The 27264-nt window shown below is 66.3% G+C and overlaps 9 non-coding genes and 2 pseudogenes across 9 annotated transcripts; 2 read left to right on the top strand and 9 right to left on the bottom strand.

The window, feature by feature from the left end:
- Positions 1-921: 921 nt before the first annotated feature.
- On the top strand, positions 922-1040 carry LOC124099532 (5S ribosomal RNA). Its single transcript, XR_006853975.1, has one exon. It is a non-coding gene; the product is annotated as a 5S ribosomal RNA (ribosomal RNA).
- Positions 1041-3408: 2368 nt separating this feature from the next.
- On the top strand, positions 3409-3527 carry LOC124099628 (5S ribosomal RNA; annotated as a pseudogene).
- Positions 3528-7167: 3640 nt separating this feature from the next.
- On the bottom strand, positions 7168-7286 carry LOC124099620 (5S ribosomal RNA; annotated as a pseudogene).
- A 2371-nt stretch (positions 7287-9657) lies between these two features.
- LOC124099564 (5S ribosomal RNA) lies at positions 9658-9776 on the bottom strand. Its single transcript, XR_006853987.1, has one exon. It is a non-coding gene; the product is annotated as a 5S ribosomal RNA (ribosomal RNA).
- A 2372-nt stretch (positions 9777-12148) lies between these two features.
- LOC124099562 (5S ribosomal RNA) lies at positions 12149-12267 on the bottom strand. The gene has a single exon (XR_006853984.1). It is a non-coding gene; the product is annotated as a 5S ribosomal RNA (ribosomal RNA).
- Positions 12268-14640: 2373 nt separating this feature from the next.
- Positions 14641-14759, bottom strand: LOC124099558 (5S ribosomal RNA). The gene has a single exon (XR_006853981.1). It is a non-coding gene; the product is annotated as a 5S ribosomal RNA (ribosomal RNA).
- A 2375-nt stretch (positions 14760-17134) lies between these two features.
- LOC124099552 (5S ribosomal RNA) lies at positions 17135-17253 on the bottom strand. The gene has a single exon (XR_006853979.1). It is a non-coding gene; the product is annotated as a 5S ribosomal RNA (ribosomal RNA).
- Positions 17254-19602: 2349 nt separating this feature from the next.
- LOC124099597 (5S ribosomal RNA) lies at positions 19603-19721 on the bottom strand. Its single transcript, XR_006854006.1, has one exon. It is a non-coding gene; the product is annotated as a 5S ribosomal RNA (ribosomal RNA).
- A 2378-nt stretch (positions 19722-22099) lies between these two features.
- Positions 22100-22218, bottom strand: LOC124099570 (5S ribosomal RNA). Its single transcript, XR_006853990.1, has one exon. It is a non-coding gene; the product is annotated as a 5S ribosomal RNA (ribosomal RNA).
- A 2379-nt stretch (positions 22219-24597) lies between these two features.
- LOC124099540 (5S ribosomal RNA) lies at positions 24598-24716 on the bottom strand. The gene has a single exon (XR_006853977.1). It is a non-coding gene; the product is annotated as a 5S ribosomal RNA (ribosomal RNA).
- Positions 24717-27089: 2373 nt separating this feature from the next.
- LOC124099611 (5S ribosomal RNA) lies at positions 27090-27208 on the bottom strand. Its single transcript, XR_006854014.1, has one exon. It is a non-coding gene; the product is annotated as a 5S ribosomal RNA (ribosomal RNA).
- Positions 27209-27264: the final 56 nt, after the last annotated feature.

The raw sequence follows: 27264 nt of genomic DNA, 5'->3' as shown, positions 1-27264 counted from the left end.
GGTACCAACAAGGCGCAGAGCCCTCCGACCTGGGCACTGAGTCCGAAGGGGGTGACTGCGGTGGCTTTGCAGAGTGGGGCCCGAAACTCAGGGCGAGGCACGACCCCAGCGGCGCACTTCTGAGCCTGGCCGGGCGACTGATTGACTGGGAGCCAGCGGGCCGCTGCCCCCCGGCCACCCTCTGCCCGGTTTTCCGTGAGTCCGTGAGTGTGTTCCTCCCTCCTGCCCTCCCTGTGCGTGGCTCCACGCGCCAGGCACGCGCAGGGGACGTGTGTGGCCGGCGGCTGGCCATTGCCCAGTCGGACTGCATTTCCTCCTGGGGCGCTGGGCCTCTGTCAGGGTCCCTGGGGTTTCCGACGGGGGTGCCCGCCTGCCTCTCCGCCCCTGGCTCTCTGGGCTCCGGGCTAGGCTAGGCTAGGTTCGCGCGCGCGGGACACTGAAAGGGCCAGGGCTTCTGGGCTTCTCCGCCTGGCGAAAGTCGGGGTGGGCGTGGCGGTGTGGGGCCGGGGATCCGTGGGGGGCGGTTGGGGTCGCGGGAGGCCTGGGCCTTGGCGAGGAGCGGCGGAGGAGTCCAGGCCACGCCAGGCCACGCCAGGCCTGGGCGGGGCGGTGCGTGCCCTGTGGGCGCTTGGTGGGGCTCGCGGTAGGTGGAGCCAGGTGGAGAGGGGCGGTGTTGGAGGCGGGACTCAGCCAGTCCCAGTCTCCCAGGACCCCTGGGCCGCTGCCGGGTGGAGTCAGGTCGGAGCGTGAGAGCCCCCAGCCTTGAGTTGAGTTGGGCTGGGCTGCGCTCTTGTGGGGCGGGCGAGGGAGGCCCCCTGGGACCACCCCCTCCGATTTCCCCCCTCCACCCCCCTCCCCTCCCCTGGACTGAAGGGTGGAACCCGGAGCAGGCTCTTGAGGCGCCCCCGGGCGGCCCTCACCGTCTACGGCCATACCACCCTGAACGCGCCCGATCTCGTCTGATCTCGGAAGCTAAGCAGGGTCGGGCCTGGTTAGTACTTGGATGGGAGACCGCCTGGGAATACCGGGTGCTGTAGGCTTTTGCGCCCCCTTCCCACACACACTTTTAACTTGCGTGGCCCCGAGAGACAGGCCGTGACCCCCGGGCCCTCGGGCCAGGGCGCAGGCGCAGCCCTGGGCTGCCGGTCGCTGTCCCTTCAGGCCTGCGGCTGGCCTGACGACCAGCGCCCAGCGCCTGCAGCAAAGCCCACAGGCCTGGCTCTCCCCAGGGACGCTAGGACACTCGCTCCATGAGACTCCGCTGAGCCGAGCCAGGTCCAGGCCACGACCCTCCCTGTGCACCCTGACCGACCCCCCCCACCCCTCGGCCTGGAGGATGGGGTGTGGGGGGGGCGACACCCGCCTTCCTCAGAACACGGGGCCCACCCGCGGGGCCCGCTCCCTCACCCGTTCCTGCCACACAAGCAGAACCTTGCCACCCAGATCCTGGCAGTGGGAGAGTCCATCGAGCGTCTCTGGGTCCTTCTCTCTTTGCACCACCTCCGCAAGGTCCCTCCTGTGTCTACCTCCTTCCCCACCGCCTTCCCCCGTGAGGGTCCCCCTGAGTCTATCTCTCTGCCTGTCTCTCCCTTTCACTCTCATCGGAGCACCAGATGTCTCTGTGGGTCTCTGTGCATCCATCTCTCCTTCTCTCTTGTGCCTCTCTTGGCCTGTGAGGAGGCATCCCTGTCTCCATCTCCCACTCAATCCCTCTCTGGCCTTGCCTCTCCTATCTCTCTCTCTCTCTCTCTCTCTCTCTCTCTCTCACACACACACACACACACACACACAGAGACACACACTCACCCCTCTACCCCCACCCCACCCCAGCCAACTCACTCTGGGCTGCAAGTCACCAGGTCCATGGTAGCCTCGAGCCTGGGCAGTCACTGGTTCTCTCATGTCCCATCTAACTTCCCATGGATGTAAGAGTGTATTCACACATCACCCTTGAAGTGCACGCACGACTTCAGGGTGTGTGCTCAGCAGAGGCTGAGAGAAGGCCGAGGAGGCCACAGGGTCTTAGGAGTCTGCGCTGAGAGCCAAGCAAGAGAGCAGATGGCAAAAGAGGGCAGGCGCTCCTGAAAGAGGAGGAAGCAGCCTTCAGAGCAGGCAAGCGGTTCGGGGCCAGGGGGTTGCCATGGAGGACCAGGTGCCAAGAGGAGTTGAAGCCCGGCCGGTGGGGACAGGGAAGCAGAGGCCCCTTGGTCGCGGCGACCGGTCCACCTGCAGAGGACAGGACAAGACGCAGGGCCTGACGACCCGGTGGGCGCGTGTCCCCGCAACCACTGCTCCCCTCCCTCCCCGTCTCCCCCCTGCAATGCTTGCAGGGGAGGGGGCTTTCCGTCTGGTGAGGCCGCCGGATAAGCTCCCACAGGGGTTTGAATCAGGGTGCTTCTCCCACAGTCGGTCCTTTCCTGGACACTGGACAGAGGGGTCTGTGCCCTTCCTCAGGGCGGTGCTGTGCGCGTGCTGGTCGTTGACTGGTACCAACAAGGCGCAGAGCCCTCCGACCTTGGCACTGGGTCCGAAGGGGGTGACTGCGGTGGCTTTGCAGAGTGGGCCCGAAACTCAGGGCGAGGCACGACCCCAGCGGCGCACTTCTGAGCCTGGCCGGGCGACTGATTGACTGGGAGCCAGCGGGCCGCTGCCCCCCGGCCACCCTCTGCCCGGTTTTCCGTGAGTCCGTGAGTGTGTTCCTCCCTCCTGCCCTCCCTGTGCGTGGCTCCACGCGCCAGGCACGCGCAGGAGACGTGTGTGGCCGGCGGCTGGCCATTGCCCAGTCGGACTGCATTTCCGCCTGGGGCGCTGGGCCTCTGTCAGGGTCCCTGGGGTTTCCGACGGGGGAGCACGCCTGCCTCTCCGCCCCTGGCTCTCTGGGCTCCAGGCTAGGCTAGGCTAGGTTGGCGTGCGCGCGCGGGACACTGAAATGGCCAGGGCTTCTGGGCTTCTCCGCCTGGCGAAAGTCGGGGTGGGCGTGGTTTTGGGGCCCGGGGGTCCGTGGGGGGCGGTTGGGGTCGCGGGAGGCCTGGGCCTTGGCGAGGAGCGGCGGAGGAGGCCAGGCCACGCCAGGCCACGCCAGGCCTGGGCGGGGCGGTGCGTGCCCTGTGGGCGCTTGGTGGGGCTGGCGGTAGGTGGAGCCAGGTGGAGAGGGGCGGTGTTGGAGGCGGGACTCAGCCAGTCCCAGTCTCCCAGGACCCCTGGGCCGCTGCCGGGTGGAGTCAGGTCAGAGCGTGAGAGCCCCCAGCCTTGAGTTGAGTTGGGCTGGACTGCGCTCTTGTGGGGCGGGCGAGGGAGGCCCCCTGGCACCACCCCCTCCGATTTTCCCCCTCCACCCCCCTCCCCTCCCCTGGACTGAAGGGTGGAACCCGGACCAGGCTCTTGAGGCGCCCCCGGGCGGCCCTCACCGTCTATGGACATACCACCCTGAACGCGCCCCATCTCCTCTGATCTCGGAAGCTAAGCAGGGTCGGGCCTGGTTAGTACTTGGAAGGGAGACTGCCTGGGAATACCGGGTGCTGTAGGCTTTTGCGCCCCCTTCCCACACACACTTTTAACCTGCGTGGCCCCGAGAGACAGGCCGTGACCCCCGGGCCCTCGGGCCAGGGCGCAGGCGCAGCCCTGGGCTGCCGGTCGCTGTCCCTTCAGGCCTGCGGCTGGCCTGACGACCAGCGCCCAGCGCCTGCAGCAAAGCCCACAGGCCTGGCTCTCCCCAGGGACGCTAGGACACTCACTCCATGAGACCCCGCTGAGCCGAGCCAGGTCCAGGCCACGACCCTCCCTCTGCACCCTGACCGACGCCCCCACCCCTTGGCCTGGAGGATGGGGTGCGGGGGGGGCGACACCCGCCTTCCCCAGAACACGTGGCCCACCCGCGGGGCCCGCTCCCTCACCCGTTCCTGCCACACAAGCAGAACCTTGCCACCCAGATCCTGGGAGTGGGAGAGTCCATCGAGCGTGTCTGGGTCCTTCTCTCTTTGCACCACCTCCGCAAGGTCCCTCCTGTGTCTACCTCCTTCCCCACCGCCTTCCTCCGTGAGGGTCCCCCTGAGTCTATCTCTCTGCCTGTCTCTCCCTTTCACTCTCATCGGAGCACCAGATGTCTCTGTGGGTCTCTGTGCATCCATCTCTCCTTCTCTCTTGTGCCTCTCTTGGCCTGTGAGGAGGCATCCCTGTCTCCATCTCCCACTCACTCCCTCTCTGGCCTTGCCTCTCCTCTCTCTCTCTCTCTCTCTCTCTCTCTCTCTCTCTCACACACACACACACACACACACACAGAGACACACACTCACCCCTCTACCCCCCACCCCACCCCAGCCAACTCACTCTGGGCTGCAAGTCACCAGGTCCATGGTAGCCTCGAGACTGGGCAGTCACAGGTTCTCTCATCTGCCATCTAACTTCCCATGGATGTAAGAGTGGATTCACACATCACCCTTGAAGTGCACGCACGACTTCAGGGTGTGTGCTCAGCAGAGGCTGAGAGAAGGCCGAGGAGGCCACAGGGTCTTAGGAGTCTGCGCTGAGAGCCAAGCAAGAGAGCAGATGGCAAAAGAGGGCAGGCGCTCCTGAAAGAGGAGGAAGCAGCCTTCAGAGCAGGCAAGCGGTTCGGGGCCAGGGGGTTGCCATGGAGGACCAGGTGCCAAGAGGAGTTGAAGCCCGGCCGGTGGGGACAGGGAAGCAGAGGCCCCTTGGTCGCGGCGACCGGTCCACCTGCAGAGGACAGGACAAGACGCAGGGCCTGACGACCCGGTGGGCGCGTGTCCCCGCAACCACTGCTCCCCTCCCTCCCCCCTCTCCCCCCTGCAATGCTTGCAGGGGAGGGGGCTTTCCGTCTGGTGAGGCCGCCGGATAAGCTCCCACAGGGGTTTGAATCAGGGTGCTTCTCCCACAGTCGGTCCTTTCCTGGACACTGGACAGAGGGGTCTGTGCCCTTCCTCAGGGCGGTGCTGTGCGCGTGCTGGTCGTTGACTGGTACCAACAAGGCGCAGAGCCCTCCGACCTTGGCACTGGGTCCGAAGGGGGTGACTGCGGTGGCTTTGCAGAGTGGGCCCGAAACTCAGGGCGAGGCACGACCCCAGCGGCGCACTTCTGAGCCTGGCCGGGCGACTGATTGACTGGGAGCCAGCGGGCCGCTGCCCCCCGGCCACCCTCTGCCCGGTTTTCCGTGAGTCCGTGAGTGTGTTCCTCCCTCCTGCCCTCCCTGTGCGTGGCTCCACGCGCCAGGCACGCGCAGGAGACGTGTGTGGCCGGCGGCTGGCCATTGCCCAGTCGGACTGCATTTCCGCCTGGGGCGCTGGGCCTCTGTCAGGGTCCCTGGGGTTTCCGACGGGGGAGCACGCCTGCCTCTCCGCCCCTGGCTCTCTGGGCTCCAGGCTAGGCTAGGCTAGGTTCGCGTGCGCGCGCGGGACACTGAAATGGCCAGGGCCCGGCCACACACGTCCCCTGCGCGTGCCTGGCGCGTGGAGCCACGCACAGGGAGGGCAGGAGGGAGGAACACACTCACGGACTCACGGAAAACCGGGCAGAGGGTGGCCGGGGGGCAGCGGCCCGCTGGCTCCCAGTCAATCAGTCGCCCGGCCAGGCTCAGAAGTGCGCCGCTGGGGTCGTGCGTCGCCCTGAGTTTCGGGCCCACCCTGCAAAGCCACCGCAGTCACCCCCTTCGGACCCAGTGCCAAGGTCGGAGGGCTCTGCGCCTTGTTGGTACCAGTCAACGACCAGCACGCGCACAGCACCGCCCTGAGGAAGGGCACAGACCCCTCTGTCCAGTGTCCAGGAAAGGACCGACTGTGGGAGAAGCACCCTGATTCAAACCCCTGTGGGAGCTTATCCGGCGGCCTCACCAGACGGAAAGCCCCCTCCCCTGCAAGCATTGCATGGGGGAGAGGGGGGAGGGAGGGGAGCAGTGGTTGCGGGGACACGCGCCCACCGGGTCGTCAGGCCCTGCGTCTTGTCCTGTCCTCTGCAGGTGGACCGGTCGCCGCGACCAAGGGGCCTCTGCTTCCCTGTCCCCACCGGCCGGGCTTCAACTCCTCTTGGCACCTGGTCCTCCATGGCAACCCCCTGGCCCCGAACCGCTTGCCTGCTCTGAAGGCTGCTTCCTCCTCTTTCAGGAGCGCCTGCCCTCTTTTGCCATCTGCTCTCTTGCTTGGCTCTCAGCGCAGACTCCTAAGACCCTGTGGCCTCCTCGGCCTTCTCTCAGCCTCTGCTGAGCACACAGCCTGAAGTCGTGCGTGCACTTCAAGGGTGATGTGTGAATACTCTCTTACATCCATGGGAAGTTAGATGGGAGATGAGACAACCTGTGACCGCCCAGTCTCGAGGCTCCCATGGACCTGGTGACTTGCAGCCCAGAGTGAGTTGGCTGGGGTGGGGTGGGTGTAGAGGGGTGAGTGTGTGTCTCTGTGTGTGTGTGTGTGAGAGAGAGATAGAGAATGAGAGAGAGAGAGAGAGAGAGAGAGAGAGAGCGAGAGAAAAGAGGCAAGGCCAGAGAGGGATTGAGTGGGAGATGGAGACAGGGATGCCTCCTCACAGGCCAAGAGAGGCACAAGAGAGAAGGAGAGATGGATGAACAGAGACCCACGGAGACATCTGGTGCTCCGATGACAGTGAAAGGGAGAGACAGGCAGAGAGATAGACTCAGGGGGACCCTCACGGAGGAAGGCGGTGGGGAAGGAGGTAGACACAGGAGGGACCTTGCGGAGGTGGTGCAAAGAGAGAAGGACCCAGAGACGCTCGATGGACTCTCCCACTCCCAGGATCTGGGTGGCAAGGTTCTGCTTGTGTGGCAGGAACGGGTGAGGGAGCGGGCCCCGCGGGTGGGCCCCGTGTTCTGGGGAAGGCGGGTGTCGCCACCCCCCCACACCCCATCCTCCAGGCCGAGGGGTGGGGGGGTCGGTCAGGGTGCACAGGGAGGGTCGTGGCCTGGACCTGGCTCGGCTCAGCGGAGTCTCATGGAGTGAGTGTCCCAGCGTCCCTGGGGAGAGCCAGGCCTGTGGGCTTTGCTGCAGGCGCTGGGCGCTGGTCGTCGGGAGGCCAGCCGCAGGCCTGAAGGGACAGCGACCGGCAGCCCAGGGATGCACCTGCGCCCTGCACGAGGGCCCGGGGGTCACGGCCTGTCTCTCGGGGCCACGCAAGTTAAAAGTGTGTGTGGGAAGGGGGCGCAAAAGCCTACAGCACCCGGTATTCCCAGGCGGTCTCCCATCCGAGTACTAACCAGTCCCGACCCTGCTTAGCTTCCGAGACCAGACGGGATCGGGCGCGTTCAGGGTGGTGTGTCCTTAGACCGTGAGGGCCGCCCGGGGGCGCCTCAAGAGCCTGGTCCGGGTTCCACCCTTCAGTCCAGGGGAGGGGAGGGGGGTGGAGGGGGGAAATCGGAGGGGGTGGTCCCAGGGGGCCTCCCTCGCCCGCCCCACAAGATCACAGCCCAGCCCAAATCAACTCAAGGCTGGGGGCTCTCAAGCTCCGACCTGACTCCACCAGGCAGCCGCCCAGGGGTCCTGGGAGACTGGGACTGGCTGAGTCCCGCCTCCAACACCGCCCCTCTCCACCTGGCTCCACCTACCGCGAGCCCCACCAAGCGCCCACAGGGCACGCCCGGCCCCGCCCAGGCCGGGCGAGGCCTGGCGTGGCCTGGCCTCCTCCGCCGCTCCTCGCCAAGGCCCAGGCCTCCCGGGACCCAACCGCCCCCCACGGACCCCCGGCCCCCCACCGCCACGCCCACCCCGACTTTCGCCAGGCGGAGAACCCAGAAGCCCTGGCCATTTCAGTGTCCCACGCGCACGAACCTAGCCTAGCCTAGCCCGGAGCCCAGAGAGCCAGGGGCGGAGAGGCATGCGGGCACCCCTGTGGGAAAGCCCAGGGACCCTGACAGAGGCCCAGCGCCCCATGCGGAAATGCAGTCCGACTGGGCAATGGCCAGCCACCGGCCACACACGTCCCCTGCGCGTGCCTGGCGCGTGGAGCCACGCACAGGGAGGGCAGGAGGGAGGAACACACTCACGGACTCACGGAAAACCGGGCAGAGGGTGGCCGGGGGGCAGCGGCCCGCTGGCTCCCAGTCAATCAGTCGCCCGGCCAGGCTCAGAAGTGCGCCGCTGGGGTCGTGCGTCGCCCTGAGTTTCGGGCCCACCCTGCAAAGCCACCGCAGTCACCCCCTTCGGACCCAGTGCCAAGGTCGGAGGGCTCTGCGCCTTGTTGGTACCAGTCAACGACCAGCACGCGCACAGCACCGCCCTGAGGAAGGGCACAGACCCCTCTGTCCAGTGTCCAGGAAAGGACCGACTGTGGGAGAAGCACCCTGATTCAAACCCCTGTGGGAGCTTATCCGGCGGCCTCACCAGACGGAAAGCCCCCTCCCCTGCAAGCATTGCAGGGGGGAGAGGGGGGAGGGAGGGGAGCAGTGGTTGCGGGGACACGCGCCCACCGGGTCGTCAGGCCCTGCGTCTTGTCCTGTCCTCTGCAGGTGGACCGGTCGCCGCGACCAAGGGGCCTCTGCTTCCCTGTCCCCACCGGCCGGGCTTCAACTCCTCTTGGCACCTGGTCCTCCATGGCAACCCCCTGGCCCCGAACCGCTTGCCTGCTCTGAAGGCTGCTTCCTCCTCTTTCAGGAGCGCCTGCCCTCTTTTGCCATCTGCTCTCTTGCTTGGCTCTCAGCGCAGACTCCTAAGACCCTGTGGCCTCCTCGGCCTTCTCTCAGCCTCTGCTGAGCACACAGCCTGAAGTCGTGCGTGCACTTCAAGGGTGATGTGTGAATACTCTCTTACATCCATGGGAAGTTAGATGGGAGATGAGACAACCTGTGACCGCCCAGTCTCGAGGCTCCCATGGACCTGGTGACTTGCAGCCCAGAGTGAGTTGGCTGGGGTGGGGTGGGTGTAGAGGGGTGAGTGTGTGTCTCTGTGTGTGTGTGTGAGAGAGAGAGATAGAGAATGAGAGAGAGAGAGAGAGAGAGAGAGCGAGAGAAAAGAGTCAAGGCCAGAGAGGGATTGAGTGGGAGATGGAGACAGGGATGCCTCCTCACAGGCCAAGAGAGGCACAAGAGAGAAGGAGAGATGGATGAACAGAGACCCACGGAGACATCTGGTGCTCCGATGACAGTGAAAGGGAGAGACAGGCAGAGAGATAGACTCAGGGGGACCCTCACGGAGGAAGGCGGTGGGGAAGGAGGTAGACACAGGAGGGACCTTGCGGAGGTGGTGCAAAGAGAGAAGGACCCAGAGACGCTCGATGGACTCTCCCACTCCCAGGATCTGGGTGGCAAGGTTCTGCTTGTGTGGCAGGAACGGGTGAGGGAGCGGGCCCCGCGGGTGGGCCCCGTGTTCTGGGGAAGGCGGGTGTCGCCACCCCCCCACACCCCATCCTCCAGGCCGAGGGGTGGGGGGGTCGGTCAGGGTGCACAGGGAGGGTCGTGGCCTGGACCTGGCTCGGCTCAGCGGAGTCTCATGGAGTGAGTGTCCCAGCGTCCCTGGGGAGAGCCAGGCCTGTGGGCTTTGCTGCAGGCGCTGGGCGCTGGTCGTCGGGAGGCCAGCCGCAGGCCTGAAGGGACAGCGACCGGCAGCCCAGGGATGCACCTGCGCCCTGCACGAGGGCCCGGGGGTCACGGCCTGTCTCTCGGGGCCACGCAAGTTAAAAGTGTGTGTGGGAAGGGGGCGCAAAAGCCTACAGCACCCGGTATTCCCAGGCGGTCTCCCATCCGAGTACTAACCAGGCCCGACCCTGCTTAGCTTCCGAGATCAGACGAGATCGGGCGCGTTCAGGGTGGTATGTCCTTAGACGCTGAGGGCCGCCCGGGGGCGCCTCAAGAGCCTGGTCCGGGTTCCACCCTTCAGTCCAGGGGAGGGGAGGGGGGTGGAGGGGGGAAATCGGAGGGGGTGGTCCCAGGGGGCCTCCCTCGCCCGCCCCACAAGATCGCAGCCCAGCCCAAATCAACTCAAGGCTGGGGGCTCTCAGCTCCGACCTGACTCCACCAGGCAGCGGCCCAGGGGTCCTGGGAGACTGGGACTGGCTGAGTCCCGCCTCCAACACCGCCCCTCTCCACCTGGCTCCACCTACCGCGAGCCCCACCAAGCGCCCACAGGGCACGCCCGGCCCCGCCCAGGCCGGGCGAGGCCTGGCGTGGCCTGGCCTCCTCCGCCGCTCCTCGCCAAGGCCCAGGCCTCCCGGGACCCAACCGCCCCCCACGGACCCCCGGCCCCCCACCGCCACGCCCACCCCGACTTTCGCCAGGCGGAGAACCCAGAAGCCCTGGCCATTTCAGTGTCCCACGCGCACGAACCTAGCCTAGCCTAGCCCGGAGCCCAGAGAGCCAGGGGCGGAGAGGCATGCGGGCACCCCTGTGGGAAAGCCCAGGGACCCTGACAGAGGCCCAGCGCCCCATGCGGAAATGCAGTCCGACTGGGCAATGGCCAGCCACCGGCCACACACGTCCCCTGCGCGTGCCTGGCGCGTGGAGCCACGCACAGGGAGGGCAGGAGGGAGGAACACACTCACGGACTCACGGAAAACCGGGCAGAGGGTGGCCGGGGGGCAGCGGCCCGCTGGCTCCCAGTCAATCAGTCGCCCGGCCAGGCTCAGAAGTGCGCCGCTGGGGTCGTGCGTCGCCCTGAGTTTCGGGCCCACCCTGCAAAGCCACCGCAGTCACCCCCTTCGGACCCAGTGCCAAGGTCGGAGGGCTCTGCGCCTTGTTGGTACCAGTCAACGACCAGCACGCGCACAGCACCGCCCTGAGGAAGGGCACAGACCCCTCTGTCCAGTGTCCAGGAAAGGACCGACTGTGGGAGAAGCACCCTGATTCAAACCCCTGTGGGAGCTTATCCGGCGGCCTCACCAGACGGAAAGCCCCCTCCCCTGCAAGCATTGCAGGGGGCAGAGGGGGGAGGGAGGGGAGCAGTGGTTGCGGGGACACGCGCCCACCGGGTCGTCAGGCCCTGCGTCTTGTCCTGTCCTCTGCAGGTGGACCGGTCGCCGCGACCAAGGGGCCTCTGCTTCCCTGTCCCCACCGGCCGGGCTTCAACTCCTCTTGGCACCTGGTCCTCCATGGCAACCCCCTGGCCCCGAACCGCTTGCCTGCTCTGAAGGCTGCTTCCTCCTCTTTCAGGAGCGCCTGCCCTCTTTTGCCATCTGCTCTCTTGCTTGGCTCTCAGCGCAGACTCCTAAGACCCTGTGGCCTCCTCGGCCTTCTCTCAGCCTCTGCTGAGCACACAGCCTGAAGTCGTGCGTGCACTTCAAGGGTGATGTGTGAATACTCTCTTACATCCATGGGAAGTTAGATGGGAGATGAGACAACCTGTGACCGCCCAGTCTCGAGGCTCCCATGGACCTGGTGACTTGCAGCCCAGAGTGAGTTGGCTGGGGTGGGGTGGGTGTAGAGGGGTGAGTGTGTGTCTCTGTGTGTGTGTGTGAGAGAGAGAGATAGAGAATGAGAGAGAGAGAGAGAGAGAGAGAGAGCGAGAGAAAAGAGTCAAGGCCAGAGAGGGATTGAGTGGGAGATGGAGACAGGGATGCCTCCTCACAGGCCAAGAGAGGCACAAGAGAGAAGGAGAGATGGATGAACAGAGACCCACGGAGACATCTGGTGCTCCGATGACAGTGAAAGGGAGAGACAGGCAGAGAGATAGACTCAGGGGGACCCTCACGGAGGAAGGCGGTGGGGAAGGAGGTAGACACAGGAGGGACCTTGCGGAGGTGGTGCAAAGAGAGAAGGACCCAGAGACGCTCGATGGACTCTCCCACTCCCAGGATCTGGGTGGCAAGGTTCTGCTTGTGTGGCAGGAACGGGTGAGGGAGCGGGCCCCGCGGGTGGGCCCCGTGTTCTGGGGAAGGCGGGTGTCGCCACCCCCCCACACCCCATCCTCCAGGCCGAGGGGTGGGGGGGTCGGTCAGGGTGCACAGGGAGGGTCGTGGCCTGGACCTGGCTCGGCTCAGCGGAGTCTCATGGAGTGAGTGTCCCAGCGTCCCTGGGGAGAGCCAGGCCTGTGGGCTTTGCTGCAGGCGCTGGGCGCTGGTCGTCGGGAGGCCAGCCGCAGGCCTGAAGGGACAGCGACCGGCAGCCCAGGGATGCACCTGCGCCCTGCACGAGGGCCCGGGGGTCACGGCCTGTCTCTCGGGGCCACGCAAGTTAAAAGTGTGTGTGGGAAGGGGGCGCAAAAGCCTACAGCACCCGGTATTCCCAGGCGGTCTCCCATCCGAGTACTAACCAGGCCCGACCCTGCTTAGCTTCCGAGATCAGACGAGATCGGGCGCGTTCAGGGTGGTATGTCCTTAGACGCTGAGGGCCGCCCGGGGGCGCCTCAAGAGCCTGGTCCGGGTTCCACCCTTCAGTCCAGGGGAGGGGAGGGGGGTGGAGGTGGGAAATCGGAGGGGGTGGTCCCAGGGGGCCTCCCTCGCCCGCCCCACAAGATCGCAGCCCAGCCCAAATCAACTCAAGGCTGGGGGCTCTCACGCTCCGACCTGACTCCACCAGGCAGCGGCCCAGGGGTCCTGGGAGACTGGGACTGGCTGAGTCCCGCCTCCAACACCGCCCCTCTCCACCTGGCTCCACCTACCGCGAGCCCCACCAAGCGCCCACAGGGCACGCCCGGCCCCGCCCAGGCCGGGCGAGGCCTGGCGTGGCCTGGCCTCCTCCGCCGCTCCTCGCCAAGGCCCAGGCCTCCCGGGACCCAACCGCCCCCCACGGACCCCCGGCCCCCCACCGCCACGCCCACCCCGACTTTCGCCAGGCGGAGAACCCAGAAGCCCTGGCCATTTCAGTGTCCCACGCGCACGAACCTAGCCTAGCCTAGCCCGGAGCCCAGAGAGCCAGGGGCGGAGAGGCATGCGGGCACCCCTGTGGGAAAGCCCAGGGACCCTGACAGAGGCCCAGCGCCCCATGCGGAAATGCAGTCCGACTGGGCAATGGCCAGCCACCGGCCACACACGTCCCCTGCGCGTGCCTGGCGCGTGGAGCCACGCACAGGGAGGGCAGGAGGGAGGAACACACTCACGGACTCACGGAAAACCGGGCAGAGGGTGGCCGGGGGGCAGCGGCCCGCTGGCTCCCAGTCAATCAGTCGCCCGGCCAGGCTCAGAAGTGCGCCGCTGGGGTCGTGCGTCGCCCTGAGTTTCGGGCCCACCCTGCAAAGCCACCGCAGTCACCCCCTTCGGACCCAGTGCCAAGGTCGGAGGGCTCTGCGCCTTGTTGGTACCAGTCAACGACCAGCACGCGCACAGCACCGCCCTGAGGAAGGGCACAGACCCCTCTGTCCAGTGTCCAGGAAAGGACCGACTGTGGGAGAAGCACCCTGATTCAAACCCCTGTGGGAGCTTATCCGGCGGCCTCACCAGACGGAAAGCCCCCTCCCCTGCAAGCATTGCAGGGGGGAGAGGGGGGAGGGAGGGGAGCAGTGGTTGCGGGGACACGCGCCCACCGGGTCGTCAGGCCCTGCGTCTTGTCCTGTCCTCTGCAGGTGGACCGGTCGCCGCGACCAAGGGGCCTCTGCTTCCCTGTCCCCACCGGCCGGGCTTCAACTCCTCTTGGCACCTGGTCCTCCATGGCAACCCCCTGGCCCCGAACCGCTTGCCTGCTCTGAAGGCTGCTTCCTCCTCTTTCAGGAGCGCCTGCCCTCTTTTGCCATCTGCTCTCTTGCTTGGCTCTCAGCGCAGACTCCTAAGACCCTGTGGCCTCCTCGGCCTTCTCTCAGCCTCTGCTGAGCACACAGCCTGAAGTCGTGCGTGCACTTCAAGGGTGATGTGTGAATACTCTCTTACATCCATGGGAAGTTAGATGGGAGATGAGACAACCTGTGACCGCCCAGTCTCGAGGCTCCCATGGACCTGGTGACTTGCAGCCCAGAGTGAGTTGGCTGGGGTGGGGTGGGTGTAGAGGGGTGAGTGTGTGTCTCTGTGTGTGTGTGTGAGAGAGAGAGATAGAGAATGAGAGAGAGAGAGAGAGAGAGAGAGAGCGAGAGAAAAGAGTCAAGGCCAGAGAGGGATTGAGTGGGAGATGGAGACAGGGATGCCTCCTCACAGGCCAAGAGAGGCACAAGAGAGAAGGAGAGATGGATGAACAGAGACCCACGGAGACATCTGGTGCTCCGATGACAGTGAAAGGGAGAGACAGGCAGAGAGATAGACTCAGGGGGACCCTCACGGAGGAAGGCGGTGGGGAAGGAGGTAGACACAGGAGGGACCTTGCGGAGGTGGTGCAAAGAGAGAAGGACCCAGAGACGCTCGATGGACTCTCCCACTCCCAGGATCTGGGTGGCAAGGTTCTGCTTGTGTGGCAGGAACGGGTGAGGGAGCGGGCCCCGCGGGTGGGCCCCGTGTTCTGGGGAAGGCGGGTGTCGCCACCCCCCCACACCCCATCCTCCAGGCCGAGGGGTGGGGGGGTCGGTCAGGGTGCACAGGGAGGGTCGTGGCCTGGACCTGGCTCGGCTCAGCGGAGTCTCATGGAGTGAGTGTCCCAGCGTCCCTGGGGAGAGCCAGGCCTGTGGGCTTTGCTGCAGGCGCTGGGCGCTGGTCGTCGGGAGGCCAGCCGCAGGCCTGAAGGGACAGCGACCGGCAGCCCAGGGATGCACCTGCGCCCTGCACGAGGGCCCGGGGGTCACGGCCTGTCTCTCGGGGCCACGCAAGTTAAAAGTGTGTGTGGGAAGGGGGCGCAAAAGCCTACAGCACCCGGTATTCCCAGGCGGTCTCCCATCCGAGTACTAACCAGGCCCGACCCTGCTTAGCTTCCGAGATCAGACGAGATCGGGCGCGTTCAGGGTGGTATGTCCTTAGACGGTGAGGGCCGCCCGGGGGCGCCTCAAGAGCCTGGTCCGGGTTCCACCCTTCAGTCCAGGGGAGGGGAGGGGGGGGGAGGGGGGAAATCGGAGGGGGTGGTCCCAGGGGGCCTCCCTCGCCCGCCCCACAAGATCGCAGCCCAGCCCAAATCAACTCAAGGCTGGGGGCTCTCACGCTCCGACCTGACTCCACCAGGCAGCGGCCCAGGGGTCCTGGGAGACTGGGACTGGCTGAGTCCCGCCTCCAACACCGCCCCTCTCCACCTGGCTCCACCTACCGCGAGCCCCACCAAGCGCCCACAGGGCACGCCCGGCCCCGCCCAGGCCGGGCGAGGCCTGGCGTGGCCTGGCCTCCTCCGCCGCTCCTCGCCAAGGCCCAGGCCTCCCGGGACCCAACCGCCCCCCACGGACCCCCGGCCCCCCACCGCCACGCCCACCCCGACTTTCGCCAGGCGGAGAACCCAGAAGCCCTGGCCATTTCAGTGTCCCACGCGCACGAACCTAGCCTAGCCTAGCCCGGAGCCCAGAGAGCCAGGGGCGGAGAGGCATGCGGGCACCCCTGTGGGAAAGCCCAGGGACCCTGACAGAGGCCCAGCGCCCCATGCGGAAATGCAGTCCGACTGGGCAATGGCCAGCCACCGGCCACACACGTCCCCTGCGCGTGCCTGGCGCGTGGAGCCACGCACAGGGAGGGCAGGAGGGAGGAACACACTCACGGACTCACGGAAAACCGGGCAGAGGGTGGCCGGGGGGCAGCGGCCCGCTGGCTCCCAGTCAATCAGTCGCCCGGCCAGGCTCAGAAGTGCGCCGCTGGGGTCGTGCGTCGCCCTGAGTTTCGGGCCCACCCTGCAAAGCCACCGCAGTCACCCCCTTCGGACCCAGTGCCAAGGTCGGAGGGCTCTGCGCCTTGTTGGTACCAGTCAACGACCAGCACGCGCACAGCACCGCCCTGAGGAAGGGCACAGACCCCTCTGTCCAGTGTCCAGGAAAGGACCGACTGTGGGAGAAGCACCCTGATTCAAACCCCTGTGGGAGCTTATCCGGCGGCCTCACCAGACGGAAAGCCCCCTCCCCTGCAAGCATTGCAGGGGGGAGAGGGGGGAGGGAGGGGAGCAGTGGTTGCGGGGACACGCGCCCACCGGGTCGTCAGGCCCTGCGTCTTGTCCTGTCCTCTGCAGGTGGACCGGTCGCCGCGACCAAGGGGCCTCTGCTTCCCTGTCCCCACCGGCCGGGCTTCAACTCCTCTTGGCACCTGGTCCTCCATGGCAACCCCCTGGCCCCGAACCGCTTGCCTGCTCTGAAGGCTGCTTCCTCCTCTTTCAGGAGCGCCTGCCCTCTTTTGCCATCTGCTCTCTTGCTTGGCTCTCAGCGCAGACTCCTAAGACCCTGTGGCCTCCTCGGCCTTCTCTCAGCCTCTGCTGAGCACACAGCCTGAAGTCGTGCGTGCACTTCAAGGGTGATGTGTGAATACTCTCTTACATCCATGGGAAGTTAGATGGGAGATGAGACAACCTGTGACCGCCCAGTCTCGAGGCTCCCATGGACCTGGTGACTTGCAGCCCAGAGTGAGTTGGCTGGGGTGGGGTGGGTGTAGAGGGGTGAGTGTGTGTCTCTGTGTGTGTGTGTGGGAGAGAGAGATAGAGAATGAGAGAGAGAGAGAGAGAGAGAGAGAGAGCGAGAGAAAAGAGTCAAGGCCAGAGAGGGATTGAGTGGGAGATGGAGACAGGGATGCCTCCTCACAGGCCAAGAGAGGCACAAGAGAGAAGGAGAGATGGATGAACAGAGACCCACGGAGACATCTGGTGCTCCGATGACAGTGAAAGGGAGAGACAGGCAGAGAGATAGACTCAGGGGGACCCTCACGGAGGAAGGCGGTGGGGAAGGAGGTAGACACAGGAGGGACCTTGCGGAGGTGGTGCAAAGAGAGAAGGACCCAGAGACGCTCGATGGACTCTCCCACTCCCAGGATCTGGGTGGCAAGGTTCTGCTTGTGTGGCAGGAACGGGTGAGGGAGCGGGCCCCGCGGGTGGGCCCCGTGTTCTGGGGAAGGCGGGTGTCGCCACCCCCCCACACCCCATCCTCCAGGCCGAGGGGTGGGGGGGTCGGTCAGGGTGCACAGGGAGGGTCGTGGCCTGGACCTGGCTCGGCTCAGCGGAGTCTCATGGACTGAGTGTCCCAGCGTCCCTGGGGAGAGCCAGGCCTGTGGGCTTTGCTGCAGGCGCTGGGCGCTGGTCGTCGGGAGGCCAGCCGCAGGCCTGAAGGGACAGCGACCGGCAGCCCAGGGATGCACCTGCGCCCTGCACGAGGGCCCGGGGGTCACGGCCTGTCTCTCGGGGCCACGCAAGTTAAAAGTGTGTGTGGGAAGGGGGCGCAAAAGCCTACAGCACCCGGTATTCCCAGGCGGTCTCCCATCCGAGTACTAACCAGGCCCGACCCTGCTTAGCTTCCGAGATCAGACGAGATCGGGCGCGTTCAGGGTGGTATGTCCTTAGACGGTGAGGGCCGCCCGGGGGCGCCTCAAGAGCCTGGTCCGGGTTCCACCCTTCAGTCCAGGGGAGGGGAGGGGGGTGGAGGGGGGAAATCGGAGGGGGTGGTCCCAGGGGGCCTCCCTCGCCCGCCCCACAAGATCGCAGCCCAGCCCAAATCAACTCAAGGCTGGGGGCTCTCAGCTCCGACCTGACTCCACCAGGCAGCGGCCCAGGGGTCCTGGGAGACTGGGACTGGCTGAGTCCCGCCTCCAACACCGCCCCTCTCCACCTGGCTCCACCTACCGCGAGCCCCACCAAGCGCCCACAGGGCACGCCCGGCCCCGCCCAGGCCGGGCGAGGCCTGGCGTGGCCTGGCCTCCTCCACCGCTCCTCGCCAAGGCCCAGGCCTCCCGGGACCCAACCGCCCCCCACGGACCCCCGGCCCCCCACCGCCACGCCCACCCCGACTTTCGCCAGGCGGAGAACCCAGAAGCCCTGGCCATTTCAGTGTCCCACGCGCACGAACCTAGCCTAGCCTAGCCCGGAGCCCAGAGAGCCAGGGGCGGAGAGGCATGCGGGCACCCCTGTGGGAAAGCCCAGGGACCCTGACAGAGGCCCAGCGCCCCATGCGGAAATGCAGTCCGACTGGGCAATGGCCAGCCACCGGCCACACACGTCCCCTGCGCGTGCCTGGCGCGTGGAGCCACGCACAGGGAGGGCAGGAGGGAGGAACACACTCACGGACTCACGGAAAACCGGGCAGAGGGTGGCCGGGGGGCAGCGGCCCGCTGGCTCCCAGTCAATCAGTCGCCCGGCCAGGCTCAGAAGTGCGCCGCTGGGGTCGTGCGTCGCCCTGAGTTTCGGGCCCACCCTGCAAAGCCACCGCAGTCACCCCCTTCGGACCCAGTGCCAAGGTCGGAGGGCTCTGCGCCTTGTTGGTACCAGTCAACGACCAGCACGCGCACAGCACCGCCCTGAGGAAGGGCACAGACCCCTCTGTCCAGTGTCCAGGAAAGGACCGACTGTGGGAGAAGCACCCTGATTCAAACCCCTGTGGGAGCTTATCCGGCGGCCTCACCAGACGGAAAGCCCCCTCCCCTGCAAGCATTGCAGGGGGCAGAGGGGGGAGGGAGGGGAGCAGTGGTTGCGGGGACACGCGCCCACCGGGTCGTCAGGCCCTGCGTCTTGTCCTGTCCTCTGCAGGTGGACCGGTCGCCGCGACCAAGGGGCCTCTGCTTCCCTGTCCCCACCGGCCGGGCTTCAACTCCTCTTGGCACCTGGTCCTCCATGGCAACCCCCTGGCCCCGAACCGCTTGCCTGCTCTGAAGGCTGCTTCCTCCTCTTTCAGGAGCGCCTGCCCTCTTTTGCCATCTGCTCTCTTGCTTGGCTCTCAGCGCAGACTCCTAAGACCCTGTGGCCTCCTCGGCCTTCTCTCAGCCTCTGCTGAGCACACACCCTGAAGTCGTGCGTGCACTTCAAGGGTGATGTGTGAATACTCTCTTACATCCATGGGAAGTTAGATGGGAGATGAGACAACCTGTGACCGCCCAGTCTCGAGGCTCCCATGGACCTGGTGACTTGCAGCCCAGAGTGAGTTGGCTGGGGTGGGGTGGGTGTAGAGGGGTGAGTGTGTGTCTCTGTGTGTGTGTGTGAGAGAGAGAGATAGAGAATGAGAGAGAGAGAGGAGAGTCAAGGCCAGAGACGGACTGAGTGGGAGATGGACACAGGGATGCCTCCTCACAGGCCAAGAGAGGCACAAGAGAGAAGGAGAGATGGATGAACAGAGACCCATAGAGACATCTGCTGCTCCGATGAGAGTGAAAGGGAGAGACAGGCAGAGAGATAGACTCAGGGGGACCCTCACGGAGGAAGGCGGTGGGGAAGGAGGTAGACACAGGAGGGACCTTGCGGAGGTGGTGCAAAGAGAGAAGGACCCAGAGACGCTCGATGGACTCTCCCACTCCCAGGATCTGGGTGGCAAGGTTCTGCTTGTGTGGCAGGAACGGGTGAGGGAGCGGGCCCCGCGGGTGGGCCCCGTGTTCTGGGGAAGGCGGGTGTCGCCCCCCCGCACACCCCATCCTCCAGGCCGAGGGGTGGGGGGGTCGGTCAGGGTGCACAGGGAGGGTCGTGGCCTGGACCTGGCTCGGCTCAGCGGAGTCTCATGGAGTGAGTGTCCTAGCGTCCCTGGGGAGAGCCAGGCCTGTGGGCTTTGCTGCAGGCGCTGGGCGCTGGTCGTCGGGAGGCCAGCCGCAGGCCTGAAGGGACAGCGACCGGCAGCCCAGGGATGCACCTGCGCCCTGCACGAGGGCCCGGGGGTCACGGCCTGTCTCTCGGGGCCACGCAAGTTAAAAGTGTGTGTGGGAAGGGGGCGCAAAAGCCTACAGCACCCGGTATTCCCAGGCGGTCTCCCATCCAAGTACTAACCAGGCCCGACCCTGCTTAGCTTCCGAGATCAGAGGAGATCGGGCGCGTTCAGGGTGGTATGTCCGCAGACGGTGAGGGCCGCCCGGGGGCGCCTCAAGAGCCTGGTCCGGGTTCCACCCTTCAGTCCAGGGGAGGGGAGGGGGGTGGAGGGGGGAAATCGGAGGGGGTGGTCCCAGGGGGCCTCCCTCGCCCGCCCCACAAGAGCGCAGCCCAGCCCAAATCAACTCAAGGCTGGGGGCTCTCAAGCTCCGACCTGACTCCACCCGGCAGCGGCCCAGGGGTCCTGGGAGACTGGGACTGGCTGAGTCCCGCCTCCAACACCGCCCCTCTCCACCTGGCTCCACCTACCGCGAGCCCCACCAAGCGCCCACAGGGCACGCCCCGCCCCGCCCAGGCCTGGCGTGGCCTGGCGTGGCCTGGCCTCCTCCGCCGCTCCTCGCCAAGGCCCAGGCCTCCCGCGACCCCTACCGCCCCCCACGGACCCCCGGCCCCCCACCGCCACGCCCACCCCGACTTTCGCCAGGCGGAGAAGCCCAGAAGCCCTGGCCCTTTCAGTGTCCCGCGCGCCCGAACCTAGCCTAGCCTAGCCCGGAGCCCAGAGAGCCAGGGGCGGAGAGGCAGGCGGGCACCCCCGTCGGAAACCCCAGGGACCCTGACAGAGGCCCAGCGCCCCAGGCGGAAATGCAGTCCGACTGGGCAATGGCCAGCCGCCGGCCACACACGTCCCCTGCGCGTGCCTGGCGCGTGGAGCCACGCACAGGGAGGGCAGGAGGGAGGAACACACTCACGGACTCACGGAAAACCGGGCAGAGGGTGGCCGGGGGGCAGCGGCCCGCTGGCTCCCAGTCAATCAGTCGCCCGGCCAGGCTCAGAAGTGCGCCGCTGGGGTCGTGCCTCGCCCTGAGTTTCGGGCCCCACTCGGCAAAGCCACCGCAGTCACCCCCTTCGGACCCAGTGCCAAGGTCGGAGGGCTCTGCGCCTTGTTGGTACCAGTCAACGACCAGCACGCGCACAGCACCGCCCTGAGGAAGGGCACAGACCCCTGTGTCCAGTGTCCAGGAAAGGACCGACTGTGGGAGAAGCACCCTGATTCAAACCCCTGTGGGAGCTTATCCGGCGGCCTCACCAGACGGAAAGCCCGCTCCCCTGCAAGCATTGCAGGGGGAGAGGGGGGAGGGAGGGGAGCAGTGGTTGCGGGGACACGCGCCCACAGGGTCGTCAGGCCCTGCGTCTTGTCCTGTCCTCTGCAGGTGGACCGGTCGCCGCGACCAAGGGGCCTCTGCTTCCCTGTCCCCACCGGCCGGGCTTCACCTCCTCTTGGCACCTGGTCCTCCAAGGCAACCCCCTGGCCCCGAACCGCTTGCCTGCTCTGAAGGCTGCTTCCTCCTCTTTCAGGAGCGCCTGCCCTCTTTTGCCATCTGCTCTCTTGCTTGGCTCTCAGCGCAGACTCCTAAGACCCTGTGGCCTCCTCGGCCTTCTCTCAGCCTCTGCTGAGCACACACCCTGAAGTCGTGCGTGCACTTCAAGGGTGATGTGTGAATACACTCTTACATCCATGGGAAGTTAGATGGGACATGAGAGAACCTGTGACTGCCCAGTCTCGAGGCTACCATGGACCTGGTGACTTGCAGCCCAGAGTGAGTTGGCTGGGGTGGGGTGGGGGTAGAGGGGTGAGTGTGTGTCTCTGTGTGTGTGTGTGTGAGAGAGAGAGATAGAGAATGAGAGAGAGAGAGAGAGAGAGAGAGAGAGAGAGAGAAGAGTCAAGGCCAGAGAGGGACTGAGTGGGAGATGGAGACAGGGATGCCTCCTCACAGGCCAAGAGAGGCACAAGAGAGAAGGAGAGATGGATGAACAGAGACCCACAGAGACATCTGGTGCTCCGATGAGAGTGAAAGGGAGAGACAGGCAGAGAGATAGACTCAGGGGGACCCTCACGGAGGAAGGCGGTGGGGAAGGAGGTAGACACAGGAGGGACCTTGCGGAGGTGGTGCAAAGAGAGAAGGACCCAGAGACGCTCGATGGACTCTCCCACTCCCAGGATCTGGGTGGCAAGGTTCTGCTTGTGTGGCAGGAACGGGTGAGGGAGCGGGCCCCGCGGGTGGGCCCCGTGTTCTGAGGAAGGCGGGTGTCGCCCCCCCCCCGCACCCCATCCTCCAGGCCGAGGGGTGGGGGGGTCGGTCAGGGTGCACAGGGAGGGTCGTGGCCTGGACCTGGCTCGGCTCAGCGGGGTCTCATGGAGTGAGTGTCCTAGCGTCCCTGGGGAGAGCCAGGCCTGTGGGCTTTGCTGCAGGCGCTGGGCGCTGGTCGTCGGGAGGCCAGCCGCAGGCCTGAAGGGACAGCGACCGGCAGCCCAGGGCTGCTCCTGCGCCCTGGCCCGAGGGCCCGGGGGTCACGGCCTGTCTCTCGGGGCCACGCAGGTTAAAAGTGTGTGTGGGAAGGGGGCGCAAAAGCCTACAGCACCCGGTATTCCCAGGCGGTCTCCCATCCAAGTACTAACCAGGCCCGACCCTGCTTAGCTTCCGAGATCAGAGGAGATCGGGCGCGTTCAGGGTGGTATGTCCATAGATGGTGAGGGCCGCCCGGGGGCGCCTCAAGAGCCTGGTCCGGGTTCCACCCTTCAGTCCAGGGGAGGGGAGGGGGGTGGAGGGGGGAAATCGGAGGGGGTGGTCCCAGGGGGCCTCCCTCGCCCGCCCCACAAGAGCGCAGCCCAGCCCAACTCAACTCAAGGCTGGGGGCTCTCACGCTCCGACCTGACTCCACCTGGCAGCGGCCCAGGGGTCCTGGGAGACTGGGACTGGCTGAGTCCCGCCTCCAACACCGCCCCTCTCCACCTGGCTCCACCTACCGCGAGCCCCACCAAGCGCCCACAGGGCACGCCCGGCCCCGCCCAGGCCGGGTGAGGCCTGGCGTGGCCTGGCCTCCTCCGCCGCTCCTCGCCAAGGCCCAGGCCTCCCGGGACCCAACCGCCCCCCACGGACCCCCGGCCCCCCACCGCCACGCCCACCCCGACTTTCGCCAGGCGGAGAACCCAGAAGCCCTGGCCATTTCAGTGTCCCACGCGCACGAACCTAGCCTAGCCTAGCCCGGAGCCCAGAGAGCCAGGGGCGGAGAGGCATGCGGGCACCCCTGTGGGAAAGCCCAGGGACCCTGACAGAGGCCCAGCGCCCCATGCGGAAATGCAGTCCGACTGGGCAATGGCCAGCCACCGGCCACACACGTCCCCTGCGCGTGCCTGGCGCGTGGAGCCACGCACAGGGAGGGCAGGAGGGAGGAACACACTCACGGACTCACGGAAAACCGGGCAGAGGGTGGCCGGGGGGCAGCGGCCCGCTGGCTCCCAGTCAATCAGTCGCCCGGCCAGGCTCAGAAGTGCGCCGCTGGGGTCGTGCCTCGCCCTGAGTTTCGGGCCCACCCTGCAAAGCCACCGCAGTCACCCCCTTCGGACCCAGTGCCAAGGTCGGAGGGCTCTGCGCCTTGTTGGTACCAGTCAACGACCAGCACGCGCACAGCACCGCCCTGAGGAAGGGCACAGACCCCTCTGTCCAGTGTCCAGGAAAGGACCGACTGTGGGAGAAGCACCCTGATTCAAACCCCTGTGGGAGCTTATCCGGCGGCCTCACCAGACGGAAAGCCCCCTCCCCTGCAAGCATTGCAGGGGGGAGAGGGGGGAGGGAGGGGAGCAGTGGTTGCGGGGACACGCGCCCACCGGGTCGTCAGGCCCTGCGTCTTGTCCTGTCCTCTGCAGGTGGACCGGTCGCCGCGACCAAGGGGCCTCTGCTTCCCTGTCCCCACCGGCCGGGCTTCAACTCCTCTTGGCACCTGGTCCTCCATGGCAACCCCCTGGCCCCGAACCGCTTGCCTGCTCTGAAGGCTGCTTCCTCCTCTTTCAGGAGCGCCTGCCCTCTTTTGCCATCTGCTCTCTTGCTTGGCTCTCAGCGCAGACTCCTAAGACCCTGTGGCCTCCTCGGCCTTCTCTCAGCCTCTGCTGAGCACACAGCCTGAAGTCGTGCGTGCACTTCAAGGGTGATGTGTGAATACTCTCTTACATCCATGGGAAGTTAGATGGGAGATGAGACAACCTGTGACCGCCCAGTCTCGAGGCTCCCATGGACCTGGTGACTTGCAGCCCAGAGTGAGTTGGCTGGGGTGGGGTGGGTGTAGAGGGGTGAGTGTGTGTCTCTGTGTGTGTGTGAGAGAGAGAGAGATAGAGAATGAGAGAGAGAGAGAGAGAGAGAGAGAGAGAGAGCGAGAGAAAAGAGTCAAGGCCAGAGAGGGATTGAGTGGGAGATGGAGACAGGGATGCCTCCTCACAGGCCAAGAGAGGCACAAGAGAGAAGGAGAGATGGATGAACAGAGACCCACGGAGACATCTGGTGCTCCGATGACAGTGAAAGGGAGAGACAGGCAGAGAGATAGACTCAGGGGGACCCTCACGGAGGAAGGCGGTGGGGAAGGAGGTAGACACAGGAGGGACCTTGCGGAGGTGGTGCAAAGAGAGAAGGACCCAGAGACGCTCGATGGACTCTCCCACTCCCAGGATCTGGGTGGCAAGGTTCTGCTTGTGTGGCAGGAACGGGTGAGGGAGCGGGCCCCGCGGGTGGGCCCCGTGTTCTGGGGAAGGCGGGTGTCGCCACCCCCCCACACCCCATCCTCCAGGCCGAGGGGTGGGGGGGTCGGTCAGGGTGCACAGGGAGGGTCGTGGCCTGGACCTGGCTCGGCTCAGCGGAGTCTCATGGAGTGAGTGTCCCAGCGTCCCTGGGGAGAGCCAGGCCTGTGGGCTTTGCTGCAGGCGCTGGGCGCTGGTCGTCGGGAGGCCAGCCGCAGGCCTGAAGGGACAGCGACCGGCAGCCCAGGGATGCACCTGCGCCCTGCACGAGGGCCCGGGGGTCACGGCCTGTCTCTCGGGGCCACGCAAGTTAAAAGTGTGTGTGGGAAGGGGGCGCAAAAGCCTACAGCACCCGGTATTCCCAGGCGGTCTCCCATCCGAGTACTAACCAGGCCCGACCCTGCTTAGCTTCCGAGATCAGACGGGATCGGGCGCGTTCAGGGTGGTATGTCCTTAGACGGTGAGGGCCGCCCGGGGGCGCCTCAAGAGCCTGGTCCGGGTTCCACCCTTCAGTCCAGGGGAGGGGAGGGGGGTGGGGGGGGGAAATCGGAGGGGGTGGTCCCAGGGGGCCTCCCTCGCCCGCCCCACAAGATCGCAGCCCAGCCCAAATCAACTCAAGGCTGGGGGCTCTCAAGCTCCGACCTGACTCCACCAGGCAGCGGCCCAGGGGTCCTGGGAGACTGGGACTGGCTGAGTCCCGCCTCCAACACCGCCCCTCTCCACCTGGCTCCACCTACCGCGAGCCCCACCAAGCGCCCACAGGGCACGCCCGGCCCCGCCCAGGCCGGGCGAGGCCTGGCGTGGCCTGGCCTCCTCCACCGCTCCTCGCCAAGGCCCAGGCCTCCCGGGACCCAACCGCCCCCCACGGACCCCCGGCCCCCCACCGCCACGCCCACCCCGACTTTCGCCAGGCGGAGAACCCAGAAGCCCTGGCCATTTCAGTGTCCCACGCGCACGAACCTAGCCTAGCCTAGCCCGGAGCCCAGAGAGCCAGGGGCGGAGAGGCATGCGGGCACCCCTGTGGGAAAGCCCAGGGACCCTGACAGAGGCCCAGCGCCCCATGCGGAAATGCAGTCCGACTGGGCAATGGCCAGCCACCGGCCACACACGTCCCCTGCGCGTGCCTGGCGCGTGGAGCCACGCACAGGGAGGGCAGGAGGGAGGAACACACTCACGGACTCACGGAAAACCGGGCAGAGGGTGGCCGGGGGGCAGCGGCCCGCTGGCTCCCAGTCAATCAGTCGCCCGGCCAGGCTCAGAAGTGCGCCGCTGGGGTCGTGCGTCGCCCTGAGTTTCGGGCCCACCCTGCAAAGCCACCGCAGTCACCCCCTTCGGACCCAGTGCCAAGGTCGGAGGGCTCTGCGCCTTGTTGGTACCAGTCAACGACCAGCACGCGCACAGCACCGCCCTGAGGAAGGGCACAGACCCCTCTGTCCAGTGTCCAGGAAAGGACCGACTGTGGGAGAAGCACCCTGATTCAAACCCCTGTGGGAGCTTATCCGGCGGCCTCACCAGACGGAAAGCCCCCTCCCCTGCAAGCATTGCAGGGGGGAGAGGGGGGAGGGAGGGGAGCAGTGGTTGCGGGGACACGCGCCCACCGGGTCGTCAGGCCCTGCGTCTTGTCCTGTCCTCTGCAGGTGGACCGGTCGCCGCGACCAAGGGGCCTCTGCTTCCCTGTCCCCACCGGCCGGGCTTCAACTCCTCTTGGCACCTGGTCCTCCATGGCAACCCCCTGGCCCCGAACCGCTTGCCTGCTCTGAAGGCTGCTTCCTCCTCTTTCAGGAGCGCCTGCCCTCTTTTGCCATCTGCTCTCTTGCTTGGCTCTCAGCGCAGACTCCTAAGACCCTGTGGCCTCCTCGGCCTTCTCTCAGCCTCTGCTGAGCACACAGCCTGAAGTCGTGCGTGCACTTCAAGGGTGATGTGTGAATACTCTCTTACATCCATGGGAAGTTAGATGGGAGATGAGACAACCTGTGACCGCCCAGTCTCGAGGCTCCCATGGACCTGGTGACTTGCAGCCCAGAGTGAGTTGGCTGGGGTGGGGTGGGGGTAGAGGGGTGAGTGTGTGTCTCTGTGTGTGTGTGTGAGAGAGATAGAGAATGAGAGAGAGAGAGAGAGAGAGAGAGCGAGAGCGAGAGAAAAGAGTCAAGGCCAGAGAGGGAGTGAGTGGGAGATGGAGACAGGGATGCCTCCTCACAGGCCAAGAGAGGCACAAGAGAGAAGGAGAGATGGATGAACAGAGACCCACGGAGACATCTGGTGCTCCGATGACAGTGAAAGGGAGAGACAGGCAGAGAGATAGACTCAGGGGGACCCTCACGGAGGAAGGCGGTGGGGAAGGAGGTAGACACAGGAGGGACCTTGCGGAGGTGGTGCAAAGAGAGAAGGACCCAGAGACGCTCGATGGACTCTCCCACTCCCAGGATCTGGGTGGCAAGGTTCTGCTTGTGTGGCAGGAACGGGTGAGGGAGCGGGCCCCGCGGGTGGGCCCCGTGTTCTGGGGAAGGCGGGTGTCGCCACCCCCCCACACCCCATCCTCCAGGCCGAGGGGTGGGGGGGTCGGTCAGGGTGCACAGGGAGGGTCGTGGCCTGGACCTGGCTCGGCTCAGCGGAGTCTCATGGAGTGAGTGTCCCAGCGTCCCTGGGGAGAGCCAGGCCTGTGGGCTTTGCTGCAGGCGCTGGGCGCTGGTCGTCGGGAGGCCAGCCGCAGGCCTGAAGGGACAGCGACCGGCAGCCCAGGGATGCACCTGCGCCCTGCACGAGGGCCCGGGGGTCACGGCCTGTCTCTCGGGGCCACGCAAGTTAAAAGTGTGTGTGGGAAGGGGGCGCAAAAGCCTACAGCACCCGGTATTCCCAGGCGGTCTCCCATCCGAGTACTAACCAGGCCCGACCCTGCTTAGCTTCCGAGATCAGACGAGATGGGGCGCGTTCAGGGTGGTATGTCCATAGACGGTGAGGGCCGCCCGGGGGCGCCTCAAGAGCCTGGTCCGGGTTCCACCCTTCAGTC

The sequence above is a fragment of the Marmota monax genome, unplaced genomic scaffold (genome assembly GCF_021218885.2).
Source record: "Marmota monax isolate L192 unplaced genomic scaffold, Marmota_monax_Labrador192_F-V1.1 WCK01_AAM20220418_F8-fsc00596, whole genome shotgun sequence".
Lineage (NCBI taxonomy): Eukaryota > Metazoa > Chordata > Mammalia > Rodentia > Sciuridae > Marmota > Marmota monax.
Note: the sequence above shows the minus strand (reverse complement) of the source record. Positions and strands in the feature narration are given on the sequence as shown.